Genomic DNA, 14,519 nt, shown 5'->3' with positions numbered 1-14,519 from the left:
CGGGGCGGGGGCGAGGAGGGGAGGGCGGGGAAGTGGCCGGGGGTGGAGAGGGCCGGGGAAGGGGCGGGAGTTGGGGGAAGGGAGGGGCACTAGGGGAGGGGAGGAGCAGGGAAAGGGGAGGGGAGCAAAGGCCTGCGAGGGAGGGCGCTGGGGGCGGGCGAGGGGAGGAGGGGGTGGGGGTGGGGGTCCTGCCTGCGGGGGGAGCCGGGGCGGCCCCTTGTCCGGCCACCCCCACTGCCCAGTCCTGCTCCCGCCCGCGGCGGCCGCAGCAGCCGCAGCAGTAGCGGCTCCAGGATGGTGAGCGCCGCTGCCCCCCAGCCCCGGCCTGTCGCCCCCGGCCCGCGCCCCGGCCCCGGGGCCGGACGCCCCCTTAGGCCGCGCACACTCACCTAGGACCCGGCCGGGATGCCGAGGTACGAGGCCGCGGGCCTGGCGGGGGCAGGCACGGGAGCGCGCGGGCGGGCCGAGGTCAGGGGGTGGTGACCGTTCGGTCGGGGTGTCCGGAGCTTTGTCCGCGGGCGCGGGGCAGTGCGAGGGCCGGAGAGGGCGGGGGCTGCGGGTCGCGGGGTTCGACGAGGCGGGGGTCGAAGGGCAAGGCCAGCGAGAGACCCGGGCGGGTGCGTGGGAGCTGAGGGTCACTTCCCGGGGGGAGGGGGCAGGCAGGGAAGGGGCTCTCCTCTCCGCCGCCGACGGGCACCCTCTTCGCCGCCCCCTTTGGTGCGGAGGCTGCAGCAGTAGCGAGCGGCAGGCTCTGGGGGGAGCCTGCGGGATTGGGGGGTGGGGACCCAGAATTTGCGGGTTCGGGTCCCAGAAGGATCCAGTGTCCGGAGCCCGAGGGCCGGCCCGAGGCCCCTCCCACTCCGTCAGGTCTTTGTCCAGCGGCCCCTGTGTGTGAGGGAGGGGGGTGGGGACTGGGTTCCAGGCCCGGAGATTCCCCAGCATCGTGACGGGGCAGTGACAGGAGACTGAGGCCACTTGGGGCCCTGCGTCTCTCACGCCTACCCGCTGCCTTTCTTCTCTTCTGGCCCGGGAGAGCATAGCCCCCATCTCCGAGGCAGGGAAGCCGCACTTACCTTTACCCCTGTAGCTACAGACTGCTAGGGAGACCCTCTAAGCTCCCGGCTCTCTCTCTAGAGCCCTTTAAACTTCCCCACTCCGAGAGCCCTCTCTTGATCTAAACAGAGATTCCCTTACTAAGGACCCCGCTCTGTAGAGGGTCCTCCGCTAGGTTTGGGCACACAGTAGGTGCGCAGGAAATGTAGGCCTCCTCCTCGGGCCCCTCCAGTCCCGGTGGCCTCTTGGGCGGAGGAGGCCTGGGAAGGGGTCTGCGCGGGGGCGAGTGTAAGCGGCCTGGAGCCTGCGCCCAGCGGCAGCCAGGAGCCCGGAGCGGAGGGGTGGGTGGGCTGTTAAAGGGACGGTCACTAAATCAGGATTAGGCCGTGGGGCTGTCAGGCTGCCAGGCCCTGTCTCCATGGATACCTAATTTGGAGGAGAATAGAGGACGGAAGAATGTTTGCGTTGTCGTCCTCCAGGGCTGCAGAGGCTAAGCGGACTCCAGCCCTCGGCTTGGCAGCAAGGAATGGGGACCCAGTTCGAACCCCACTCTGGGCTGCGGCGGGGCGGGAGAACTTTTCGGTCTGGGGGCCCAGAGCCTTCCCTGAGGAGTTGCTGGAGTAGGCCAGGTGGTGCGGTGGTCCAATGAACTCTGACCATGCACAGGGAGCCCCAGACCCTCCCCGAGTCCAACCTGAACCCCGGTGCATCCTCCTGGGAACGGCCGGGCTGGGGTTCCTCAGAGCCCCCCTCCCGGAGCTCCTAGCCGGGCGCAAACACCGTCCTCCGCTGCTCCGTAGGCTGGGAGGACGGACGCGCTGGGCGGCTCGAGGTTAAGCGCGGCGGGACCTAGGCGCGCGCGGGTACCCGGCGGCCGCCCGAGCCGCGGGGCAGGGGGCGGGGCGGACTTCCTGGGGTGGGCGAGAAAGGGGCGGGGCTTGCCTGCCGGCCTCGCTCCGCCGGGTGACAGGCCTCGTAAATCCCCCTCTCCCATGTTTAACGCCATTTCATTTATTTCCACTCGATTCCTTGAAAGTCCGCAGCAACCACGGCTGTAAGGAGCGACCCTTGTGCCCTCCCTGTAATGTCTTCTTGAGGAAAGTCCTCTTGGGCCAAAGGGAATTAGCTCTGTGGGGACAGTGGAGTGGCTCCTGGGGGAGGCCCAGTGACCTCCACTTTTCAGAGGGACCCCCATCTCCTCAGGGGATGAGGAGGGCTGAGAGACACATGGATGAGTTTGGTCTCCGAGGGCCTGCGGGGTGTAGGCCCTTTTCTGGCCATGGTGTAAGGGTGGAGTGGGCTGAGGATGGGGTGAGTGGACAAGTCCAGGGCTCCGCCTGGAACGGGGCAGGAGAGGGCCCGACCCGAGTGCAGTGTTCTCAGAGCCTTGCTCTCGGTCATCCATGGCCGCAGCTTTTTATGGAGCAAGAATCCCCTCCCCTCCCCTGCCTGGGCTGCCGCTTTATTGCAGAGACCTCAGACTCTCCACGCAATTTCACGCCTCTCTGCCTTTGCTCTTGCTGTTCCCTCAGCCAAATGCCTTCCCATTGTCCCTGTCTCTCCACAGCCTCCTCATTCTTCAAGGCCCGACTCGGATGCCACACTTCCCCCATGTAGCCTCCCCCAGAGCCCCCAGCTCTAGGCACTCACTCCTCCCTGCATGTTCTCCTAGCCCTGCACCTGTGCCTCCCCTCAGCCGTGGAGGCTGTGTTGGCACTAGGCTTTGCCTCCAGGAGGCCAGGGGTGGGGCGTATACTTCCCTGCACCTCATCCCCACGGGGCTTGGCACTTTGTAGGTGCTCCATAAATATTTGTTGGTTGAATAAAAGCGTTTTCGCAAGGGCAGCCTGCAAACCATGGCCTTCCAGGCAAATAGCTCCGTGCTCCTGGGTGGGTGGAGGTCCCTGGGTGGGTCTCTTCCTCCTCCTCCTGGCCAACCCTCCCCCACCCCCAAGTCCGGGAGGACTTTGCCCCTTCCTTTCCCCACAGACCAGCATTCTTTCTCTGCCATTATCATCCTGTTAAACAGAGAGGCCAGTCAGGATCCATATGGATCACATTAACAATTGCTTATTATCTGGGCCAGGACTGCCCCCACTCTCCACCCCCAGCTCCTACTGCTGCAGTTGCTGGACCCTTAGGAACCCAGCTTCCCCCTCCCCCGCCATTGGTCAGCCAGGGATTGCAGGGGACAAGCTGATCTCCCTTACCCTCCCTGTGCATTCTATTTAATTTGCTTTTTCTTGACTTGGCTGGCTCCTCTACCCGATTTAATGAAAACTAGTTTCCCCATGGGAGCATGGCTCAGTGAAGTTCCAGGGTTGCTGAGGAGAGGGGTGGACCTGAGTTCAGATACACCTGTGGTCCAGAACACCAAGAGCTTCTGCTTTCCAGTGAACAGAGGCTGTGGGCTGCAGTAGGCCCCACAGGACTGACCATGGGGTATACTGGTGTGTTCTGCCATCTCAGCCCTGGGCTGGCCCTGCTCCCTTTTGGGAGCTGGCAGGCTAGCAAGGAAGATGAAGGCAGGAGAGACCCTGCCAGACTGTGTGGGTCCCCACCTTGTGCTTCAGTTGAAGAATCAAGAAATTCAAGGGTGGCTGCTGAGTTAGCCTTGAAGGAGGAGTGGAGTTTCTGTTTAAATGCATATAGCCCAAGAAGGAATGGAAGGGATCTTTGAGATTACCAGGCCCCACCCCAACCAGGCCTGGGTTCATAACTTTTTTTGATTTACAGACCCCCTCAGAAGGACCGACAAAAGCCATCCCCAGAAAAATCCACTTTTATCAGTTGACACCGGACTTTGCATTCTGCTTTAAAGGCTCTTGGACCCCCTGAGCCCCATGGGGTCTGTGCGTCAAGAACCCCTTGCCCTAGTCCAGACGCCCCTGAAGGGCTGAGAGCAGAGTAAGGCCTAGAGCCCAGCATTCTTGCCCTTCACTCTGTGCTTTCTCCACGGCAGGAGGACAGGATGAGCCAAGAGACCAGGGGTATCGGATAGCTACCCCTGCTGGGCCCAACTTAGAATGGAAAATGTTCACCCTGCCTGGGTCAGGCTATGGGCCAGTCATCTCATCTCTGAGTGTGTCACCTGGAGTGAGGAGGTCCAGGGGTTATTTTGTTTCAGTACCCACTCATCCCAAGGATGAGTGACAAGAGAGTCTAGCTCTTCTCTGAGCATTCTCTTAAGTGTCTTGATGAATCATAGCTAACACATAGAACTTATGTGTATATCTTATTCTATATCTCATCTGTGAATTGCAACTAATTATGGCACCCTCCTCGTAAGCATTTTTGTGACAGTTAAATGAGGCAGGAGCCACAAGCCCTGAGCTCCAGTCTTGAAGGACTATGGGCCTGTGAGGGTCTGGACAGAAATGCAGTGGACAGTGCTCAGGGTTATACAGATCTTCCTTGACTTATGATAGGGTTATGTCCTGATACATGCATCGTAAGTTGAAAATATTTTTAGGTCAAAAACACATTTAATACACCTAACCTACTGCATAGGCTTCCCTGGTAGCTCAGATGGTAAAGAATCCACCTGTAACATGGGAGACCTGGATTCGATCCCTGGGTTTGGAAGATCCCTTGGAGGAGGGCATGACAACCCTTCTTGCCTGGAGAATCCCATGGACAAAGGAGCCTGGTGGGCTACAATCCATGATGTCGCGAAGAGTTGGACACGACTGAGCGACAGCACAGCACAGCACAACCTACTGAACATCATAGCTTACCCTCACCTACCTTACAGGTGATCAGGAATACTTACGTTAGCCTAAAGTTGGGCAAAATCATCTAACACAAAACGTATTTTACAATAGTGTTCAGTATCTCATGTTAGTTATTGAAGACTGTACTGAAAGCGAAAAACAGAATGGCTTAATGGGTGCAAAATGGTTGTGAGTGTATCACTTGTTTACCCTTGAGATGGCATGACTGACTAGGAGCTGCACCTCATTGCTACTGTCTGGCATCACAGGAGAGGATCCTACTGTGTATTATTAGTCTGGGAAAATATCAACATCCACAATTCGAAGTATAGTTTCTACTGGATGAATAATCAATCACAGCATTGTAAAGTCAAAAAGTTTTAAGTTGAACCATCATGGGTTGGGACTGTCTTTGATTACTACTGATGTTGACATTTTCCTGCTTGAGCCAGTCAAGAAGGGACTGCAATGGAGCCACCCAGGTGCCTTGCTCTCTTTTCCTTTAGTACTGAGGAGGCATGGGCAGTCAGCCTTTGCAGTTCACCTTGGGGACTGGCGGTGGGGTGGACAGTTCTCAGTGAATGGGCGCATTAGTCAGTGGCTTCAATCCAGCCTCCATAGGCCCCATCCCTAATTTCTGATGATCATTCTTGCCTCCCACCCAAGAGCCCAACCCCTGGGCTGCAGTGATCCTGCCAGTCGTGTCCAACTCTTTGCGACCCCATGGACTGCAGCAGGTCAGGCTTCCCCGTCCATCACCAGCTCCCAGAGCTTGCTCAAACTCATGTCCATCGAGTCAGTGATGCCATCCAACTATCTCATCCTCTGTCGTCCCCTTCTCCTCCTGCCTTCAGTCTTTCCCAGCATCAGGGTCTTTCCCAATGAGTCAGTTCTTCAGGTGACCAGAGTATTGGAGTTTCAGCTTCAGCATCAGTCCTTCCAATGAATATTCAGGACTGATTTCCCTTAGGATTGACTGGTTTGATTTCCTTGCTGTCCAAAGGACTCTCAAGAGTCTTCTCCAACAGCACAGTTCAAAAACATCAACTCTTCGGTGCTCAGCCTTCTTTATGGCCCAAGTCTCACATCCATACGTGGCTATTGGCAAAACTATAGCTTTGACCAAACCCTGCCACTAAACAGGTCTAATTGCCTGGACAAGTCACATACTCTGTGTCTCAACATCTTCATCTGCAGAAGGGGAATAAGAACACTGGTGAGTGAGTTTGTAGGTAATAGAGGCCTTGGTTTCACATAGTGTGCTCTTTGCCTCTGAAGTACATGCCTACCTCTGGTGACTTTTTCAGTGACTCGGAACCCATGCAGGGAACCTCCTCCCAGTGTAGGAGGAAGGAGAAAAAGAGGACATATGTGTGAAAGTTCTGGCCCAAGGCAGGGCTTGCCCTGGCCATCTTTGAAGTTCTCTCCAAAGCTGAGCCCAGGCAGTAGGGGGCTCAGGAGTGGGTGAGAGGAGAAGCAGCTTGGCTGCTACCTCTGGAGTCCCTCCAGCTCTCCTCGCTGTCTGGGAGACCCAGGCCACCTGACCCCAGCCCAGTGCTGGGATGAATCAATCACGGACGGAGGGGAAGATGTGACAAAGAGACTACATTTTACTCTAACAAACCCATGTTGAACACCTGCTGGGTCCTGGCACTGTGCCAGATCCTGGGTGTGTATCAGCTAGGCTCCCAAGGGTGCCCAGCCAGGGCCAGGATTCCTGGGCCCCTGAGACTCCACACACACTCGCCGTGCACCTGAGTGGGGCTATCATGCCTCAAATCTCCCAGAGCCACCCTCCGCTTCCTGTGTGGCCTGGGAGGAGCAGAGCACGTCTGCAGGCAGCCCTGACCCTGTTCGCTTTGCTGCAGACCTCTGCATGAAGCCCGGCCACACTCACCATACACTCTGCAAGGGCCCTGAGCCAGGCCTGAATACTTTATCCGGGTAGCCATTCATCCAAGACTTCCCTGGTGGCTCAGACGGTAAAGAATCTGCCTGCAATGTGGGAGACTCATGTTTGATCCCTGGGTCAGGAAGATCCCCTGGAGAAGGGAATGTTAACCCACTCCAGTATTCTTGCCTGTAGAATTCCACGGACAGAGGAGCCTGGTGGGCTACGGTCGGTCTATGGGGTTGCAAAGAGTTGGACACGACTGAGTGACTGTCACTCACTCACTCAGTCTTTCATCCAGTGAGCATTACTTCTAACGTGGTCCCACTTACAAGGAGGTTACAAGACAGTCAGGGACCAGTGGACAGGCCAAAGGACAGGCTGAGCTTTGAGAGCCACGCTCCTGGTTTTCCCCGCATAGAAGGGAGCCGCTGAGGGTGGTTGAGCTGGGAGCGGCGGACGGGCCTCAGGATGGGCTGAGGGGAGACTTGGGCAAGAGACTGGTTCCTTCACGGCAGGGCCTTGCATCATCAGCAGACTCCCAAAGAGACTTCTTTTCTCCAAGGGGGCCTTTCATAGGTGACAGAGTGCTAATTTAGTGGGAATTAAAATGGCAACCCATTCCAGTGTTCTTGCCTGGAGAATCCTAGGGATGGTGGAGCCTGGTGGGCTGCCATCTATAGGGTCGCACAGAGTCGGACACAACTGAAGTGACTTAGCAGCAGCAGCAGCAAGAACCTGGGAGAGTCCATCTGCTGCTGGCTGGCCTACTGGGCCCTTGGATGCTTGAGAGTCTGAGGTGTTCTTCTTTCAGGCCAGCAGGGGAAAGAAACTAGTGAGATTTGGGTTATACTGAAAAATAACACCTCCCCACCTCATCATGTTCTTCCACACCGACCCGGTCTGCCCGAAGGTTTCTGTCAGGGCAGAGGGGCTCCAGGGAACTCTGGCCATCAGAGGGTATCACCCCTCCCATCCATCTCCTCAGAGAGACAGTAGCCACGGGTGGCCAATGACACTCATCCCTCTAGGAAGGGGCTCCTTCTCCAAGTGGACTTTGTCTTACGTGTGATGGCCGTTCTCCCATCTCTGTCTTCCACGCTGTAGCCCTCTTCAGGCCAGAGTCTCGGGGCCTGAACCCCTTGTTGGGAGAGTAGAAACTGTCTTATAGGGGTAGGGTGGCCAGGAGTTCAGTTTTTGGACTTGCTAGGTTTGCAGTGTCTATTAGACATGTAAGTGGGGATGACCCAGAAAAACTGCAAAGGAGCCCATCAACCTGCCCGGAAGTGCCCCTCCCAATAGACAATCTCTCATGTTGAATGCCTGTACTGATGGGGAGCTCATCACTTTTAGAGAATCCACATGTTATCAGACAGCTAACATTAAGCCCCAAATCTTTCTTGGCAAATTCAGTTCATTTGAGGATGGTGGGAAGGGGGACAGGAGGGGAGGGGCTGCACAGAGCTGCCACCCAGAGGTGGCTTAGGTATTCAGAAATATTTGATCCCCAGAAGTCTCTCTCCCTCTAAGTACACACTCCCCATTCCCTAGTCATGGTCTGCTGCAGCTCGCTGCCTACTTCTCTGATCCCTCTCCTTAGGGCTGTAACCAGGGTCTGGGGTTTCAGACCTGCAAGGACTTATTGGTGCCAAAGTAAAGTATGGATAAAGTGTGGGTTTGTGGCTGAATCTGGGGGGGCGATCAAGGGAAGAGGGGCTAAAGAGGGGCAGGGGAGGCTGATGAGGGTGGTGGGAATCAACATACTGTTTCCCTAGCTGTTAGATGGGAATAACATTGGCTGCTCAAGTGAGAGGCAGAACAGCCTCTGCAGCTAGACTGCCCTGGAGAGTGGCACCAAGTCCTAGCTTGGTGACCTCGACAAGTTAACTGTGCCTCAGTTTTCTCCTCTGGGAATTGTTGTGAGGATTACACCAGCTAGTGTGCTTCCAGCAGTGCTTGGCTCTTGTCTTGGGATCTCAAACTGGCACAGACAGGAGTTGCCGTGGTTGTCTGGTCTTTGCCTAGCACCGTTCCCCCCACCCCAACTCTTCTTTCTCTCTCTGTTCCTGTGGCCCTGCAGGTGTCAGGGCCACCCCCTTGAGGACAGCCCTGCCCACTCACACCCAGGTAGACCGGCCAGGCTGCATAGCTGGAGTTACTCAGCTCGGCTCCCCCAGGGCTGGGAAGGGAGAAGGAGCAGGCAGAGGCAGCCACTGGGGAATCCAGGGTGGGCTGCCTGGGCCTGCCCCCTTACCACTGCTGGCCAGGCGGTGGGGGCATCTGCTCTCACCGACCCCTATGCAGGAGTGGGGAGGCTATATATGGGGCCCCCGAAGGTGGGGTCACCCAGACTTTAAACTTAAGCTTTTTGGAGATCACGTGCCACCCAAACTGACTCAAGTCAACTTTGGATCCTAAACCAGGCTGTGGGGAGGAGGTGGGGTTTGATAGGGGGGCCTTTGTCTGCTGGGCTGAGACCTGTGGTCCACGATCCTTGAGAAGTTCATAAATGGAGCTGCATTCTAATGTTATTAGTTCCCTTTGTAGTTCCATGTTTTTAAAATTTCTACCCCCTACAGCTTTATTTTATTTTATTTTTTTTCCCTACAGCTTTATTAAGGTATAATAGACAGAGTAGTCCCATGTATCGTTTTTTAAAAATTGAGGTGTAATCGACATAGATCACAGTATTAGTTTCAAGTATACAGCATAATGATTTGATGTGTGTGTATATGAAGAAATGGTCACCACAGTAAGTCTAGCTAACATATGTCACCATACGTAGTTAAACCTTTTTTTCTCTGTGTATTTTTATCATATGCATTGACAAGTAATTTTGAGAATAGGCCATGGGTTTACTAGGCTGCACAAGGGGCCTATGACTGAAAACTGGTCAAGAGGCCTGCCTAGGGACAAGAAAAGTATGGCTCAGGATGAAGTTGGGTCTGGCACGGAGGGCTCTCAAGAGGGACCTGAAGGGGCATGTGGCTTATCTAGGCAGTTTCTAAGTAGCACAAAGGGCAGAAGAGACAGCAGGGCCTTGGGGCTCCCCTCTTTATTGGCAGAGGAGGAGCAGGTGAGAGGTGCCCCAGGACACAGGGCAGCAGGGCCAGGGGTGAGGCTAGGACATCCAGGGAAGCTCTGGTCTGAGACTCAGTCCTCCGCCCCCACAGTCACACCCGAGAGTGGGGAGCCAAGGGGCCTCACACCGCAGGGCCATAGCTGCCTTCCCAGGGAGGAGCCCAGCTGGGAGGCTGCACTTCTCTCCAAGGGGTCCCTTGCTCCACTCCTTTAGGTGCCAGAGGTCCTCCCCAACCCCGCCTTTTCCAGGCGGAAGTACTTGGCCAGCCCCCTTGGGATCCAAGTCCGAGGAGTGCCTGCTGTGTCGCCCCCATCCCTGGCCCTCTTCCAGGTGGTCTTGGAAGCACCACTCTTCTTCCATTGCCTTCACACTGGCCTGGGGGCATGCTGGGATATGCTGGGTCCTCTGTTTCACAGTGGAGGAAACAGAGGTTTAGACCCCTACCCCCCATCTCAGAGGCTGACCCATTCCCCCCATCATCTGAGCCCCAAAGGAGGTGGGACTGTGACTTACAGATGGACCCCTGGGCTCAGAGACCTCCCCTAGTCCCAGGTCAGTCCAATACCTGAATAACTCAAGTCACTAGTGAGACCAGGATGCATTTGAGGGTCCCTGGAAGCAGCCAGTGACGGTGAGAAAAGGAGAAGGAAGGGAAGGAGTGTGTTCTGCTGTCCAGGGGGCTTGCACCATAATCCCCTCCTAGCAGTCTGTTGGGGGTACTCAATGACATCATGAAGACCAAGACCCTGGCCCAGGATGCAATGACCTCTGGAAGATAACACCCTGACCCTCCAGCCCTGGAAAACACATATATAGGGTGGGCCCTCCTTCCCTTTCTGTCCTGCCCCAGGGCCCAGGAGTTGAAGTCCACCTTAACCTGCTCCAGAGCATCTCAAGTAGTGAGAAGGGCATGTGGTGGGGTGGACTGTGCTGTCCTTAAAGCAGTTATCAGCCCCAAAGATTCGCTTTCTTTGGCCTCCATGAAAACTCTATTTGCTCAATACGTTGCCTCACACAGACCTGGGAAGAAGCCCATCGGCTTTGCTGACCTTCACTGAGGGGCAAGCAACTGATACCCTGGAACCTCCCAGAGCTGTAGGTGGTTTAAAAGAGGATGCCTATTAACCAGAACGATTTTCTGTTGCTGAAGTTTCAGGCAGCCTAAGTGAAGCAAACAAAATTGAGGCAGGTAGAGACAAACTGGATTTTCTTTAGAGGAAGGGGCAAGGGTGATAACTGGGCCAGTTCTCCCTACCTGGTGTCTCTAGGGAGGTGAACTGGGGACAGGAAACCAGTGTCCCCTGCCCATGTTTCTGGATATCTCCCAGCTGGGGGAAGGGGTGAGATTATGTGGCTGGAAGGAAAGGGCTCTGAGCATCTCCCGGCAGCTCCAGCCGTCAGGAGGGTAAGAGAAAACATGATGGAGGCGCTGTCGGAAAGAAAGGGGCGGGCAGTAGAGTAGAGCTGGAAAAGCGATCAGCAGCTCTGTGATGAGGCTGAAATCAGCCCCAGTGGCCCCGGGGCCGCTCAGGAGAGAAAAAGAGCTGTCATTCATGGAGGGCAGACCTGAGGAGCTCCCCCAAAGGCAGCCAGATCCCAGGGAGTACAGGGTGGTCCCCAAGCTCTGAGGACAGATGCCCTTCATTGGAGCTGGGAGTAGGACACAGTCTGCTACTCAGATAAAGCACTGGCTGCCCCTGTGTGCCTGGTCCTGCACCCCAGGACCTTCTGCAGGAGTGAGGCAAGCCTGGGAGCCATGCCCAACCTTCTAGGGGAGTAGATGGGCTGTTTGATCAGTGAGTGTGTAAATTGGGATTTTATGGATCGCTTATTCACTGCTGGAGCTGGGGCCCCCAAATTCCTCTGTGCCCCAGAATGCTTAATTTAGTCCTGAGCTTTCCCCTGGGAGAGGAAGGAGGACAGCTCCCCACAGGCCCCATCCCCTCCTGCTGTGTCTCCTCCCAAGGCCCCAGGCTTTGTCATTGCAGGTTGAGCGGTTCAAATGTGCTAATACACTCCCTGGGGGTCGCTGGACAGTGGGACTTACCCTTCAGTGCCGTGATTGGCCAGAGAGACCATGGGAGGAGGTTCATGGCAGCAGCTGGGAGTGTGTGTGTGTGTGTGCACTCACACATGCTTGCTGTGCCGTTTGAGGGGAGGGGTCTGAGGGGTGTCCATCCTGCTCAGACCACTGGGCAGAGACAAAGGATCTTCATCTAACCTGCAACAAGGATTAAGTCCAGAACAAGCCACATGCCTACCTGGTCAAGCTGGTTAGGGAGCCCACCTGTCTGTCTTTACATCCTCTTATTACATCTCCGGAGAAGGTGATGGCACCCCACTCCAGTACTCTTGCCTGGAAAATCCCATGGACAGAGGAGCCTGGTGGGCTGCAGTCCATGGAGTCGCTAGAGTCGGACGTGACTGAGCGACTTCACTTTCACTTTTCACTTTCATGCATTGGAGAAGGAAATGGCAACCCACTCCAGTGTTCTTGCCTGGAGAATCCCAGGGGCGGGGGAGCCTGGTGGGCTGCCGTCTCTGGGGTCGCACAGAGTCGGACACGACTGAAGCGACTTAGCAGCAGCAGTAGCAGCAGCATTACATCTTGACGTGGTGGGACTTACTCAGTGTGCACTGAGTGGGTGGATAGATGAGTGACCACAAGATGGACTGCGTTTTTAACGGGTTGTGTGTACTCGAATAATTCAGCATCTACAGATTCCTAAATCTCCCCCTAGGGTTCCTAAGTATCCCCACTTCCTCTCACTGCTGACACAAGGCCGGGCCTGAAGGACTGACCAGGCCTCGGGGGACACAGCTGTGACCCCCAGACTCTGTTGCTGCTGGAGAGTGCTTTCGCTGTGGTCAGGTTTTCCCCTGCCGGCCCCCATCTGTCCATGGCATTTGATGAGGATGAGGATGGTGGGGGAGGGAGATGGGTGTTGAGCCGCTGATGGGGGAGGGAAGGAGGCACAGCCCGAAGGGCCAGATGACAGACTGCCCTGTCCTTCCGTCCTCTCCTCCTCCTCAGCCCGCCCCTCCTCTCCCGGTGGCAGGCGGGACAGGCTGGGCTGGCGAGGAGTGCTTGGTCTGGTCAGTTGTCCACCCTTCCTCCCTGGCTCCTGGGGAGGCTGGGGTCCTGAGCAACAGAGTCCCAAGTCCTGGGAATGTCTTACCTGGAGACCCTAAGAAATGAGACTCCATTCAGGTTCAAGAGAAGCCGGCGGAGGCTCCAGCTATTGCGGGAAGCACCCCAGCTGCAGAACCAATCCTGGCTGGGATGAAAGCAGTGCTGTCCCGAGGAACTTTCTGGACGCTCGTGGGTACCACCACCCCATGTGACTAGTGAGTGCTTGGGGTGTGGTGAGCACTATTGAGGAACTGAATTTTTAATTGCATTTCATTTTAATAATATATTTTAATTTTTAAATAATAGTAAGAATAAATGATTTTATTTAAAATAATTAATATATTTTAATGAATTTATATTTAAATAGTTCCCCATGGCTAACGGCTGTGATGTGGACTGCACAGGATTAGAGGCTCTGTTCAGAGATGGAAGCCAGTCTCCTGGGTGCAGAGCCCTTCCTGCCTGTGTGGACCTTAGGCGGGGTCTTCCCAGTGTGCAATGCCCTCTCCCCAGTCTGTCAGAGCACCTCAGCCCCAGGGTGGATCATGTGCTCCTGTGGGTAGCTGAGTGGCCCTTAGGAGGTCCTGGCCAATGAGAAGGCCCAGTACTCAGGGACAGACCAACAGCCCAGAAAGAGAAAGGAGTGGCTTCTAGAGCTCTAGACTTTGAGGCATCTTAGAACTTCCTTGAGGGTGTCAGTCCTAGAAGGCTTCCTGGAAGAGGGAGTGGGGAGCAGGCTGGATGTTGTACCTCAGAGCCTAGCCGTGTGTTTGGTGCCCAGACACCTTGGCCAAGGCTGGGAGAGGAAGGGGCTGGCAGCATGGGCTGAGAGTCCCAGCTTCCCTGCTTACTAGCTGTCGTGACCTTGGAGAATCACTCTCCCTTCTCTGAGCCTTCATTTTGTCTTCTGTAAAATGGGGAGAATGCGCCTATCTAGCAGGAAAGCTGGGAGGATAAAACTGAATGGCAGTCACTAAAAATTCTTTGCAAACACTAAAAGGCTGGTAGAGAGGGAAGGTTTACCCTCAGGGGGGCTGGGCCCCTGGCCTGGCCTCTCAAGATCACAACAGATGGTCATAGCTTGTCTGTGGCCCTGACCGCGGACACAGGCAGGGATTTCTGCACTCTCCCCTCCCCCCAGCGCATGTGCACACACACAACCCAGATGGGGGCCACTTGGCTGGCCTCCTGCTGTTTGGCATTTGACATATGAGGAGTCCAGGGCCAGAGCACACCCCCCCACCCCAGCCAGCCCCATCCCAGAGAGGAGCCAGACTGGCGGGGAGGCCTTACTACCTCAAGGAAGCATGATCCCAAGGGCCCTGATCTCTTTACCATGTGTCCGGTGGCCTTTGATGGGAATTCCATTGCCCCTTTTGTCCCCTCTCAGAGGCCTGGCTGGGGAAAGAGAGAAGGAGGAAGATTTTTGTGGGGGGGGGAAGCCAGGTGGGGTCCCTGGGGGCTGGGCTGAGTGCCCTTCAGCTCCAGTTAGATCAGGGCTGGGTATTTTCTCTGGTGTTCACAGACACGAATTCCCCTGTCTGCTCCTGAAGAAGTTCCCTGGCTTTGCCTCTTGCCACTCTGAATAGCTGGTGTGAGCTCAAATTTAGTCACCTGGATTTTTTTTCTTTATTTGGACACAGAGGT

At 55.8% G+C, this 14,519-nt stretch overlaps 1 protein-coding gene across 1 annotated transcript in view; it reads left to right on the top strand.

The window, feature by feature from the left end:
- Nucleotides 1-203: 203 nt before the first annotated feature.
- FIGNL2 (fidgetin like 2) overlaps nt 204-14,519 on the top strand; it is a 30,533-nt gene continuing 16,217 nt past the window's right edge. Inside the window, exon 1 of the mRNA XM_055583768.1 lies at nt 204-413. The gene's annotated coding sequence lies outside the window, so the exon portion shown is untranslated. The remainder of the gene's footprint in view (nt 414-14,519) is intronic.

The sequence above is a fragment of the Bubalus kerabau genome, chromosome 1 (assembly GCF_029407905.1).
Source record: "Bubalus kerabau isolate K-KA32 ecotype Philippines breed swamp buffalo chromosome 1, PCC_UOA_SB_1v2, whole genome shotgun sequence".
Taxonomy (NCBI): domain Eukaryota; kingdom Metazoa; phylum Chordata; class Mammalia; order Artiodactyla; family Bovidae; genus Bubalus; species Bubalus kerabau.
The sequence above is the reverse complement of the archived record's forward strand: the minus strand, read 5'-3'. Positions and strand labels throughout refer to the sequence as shown.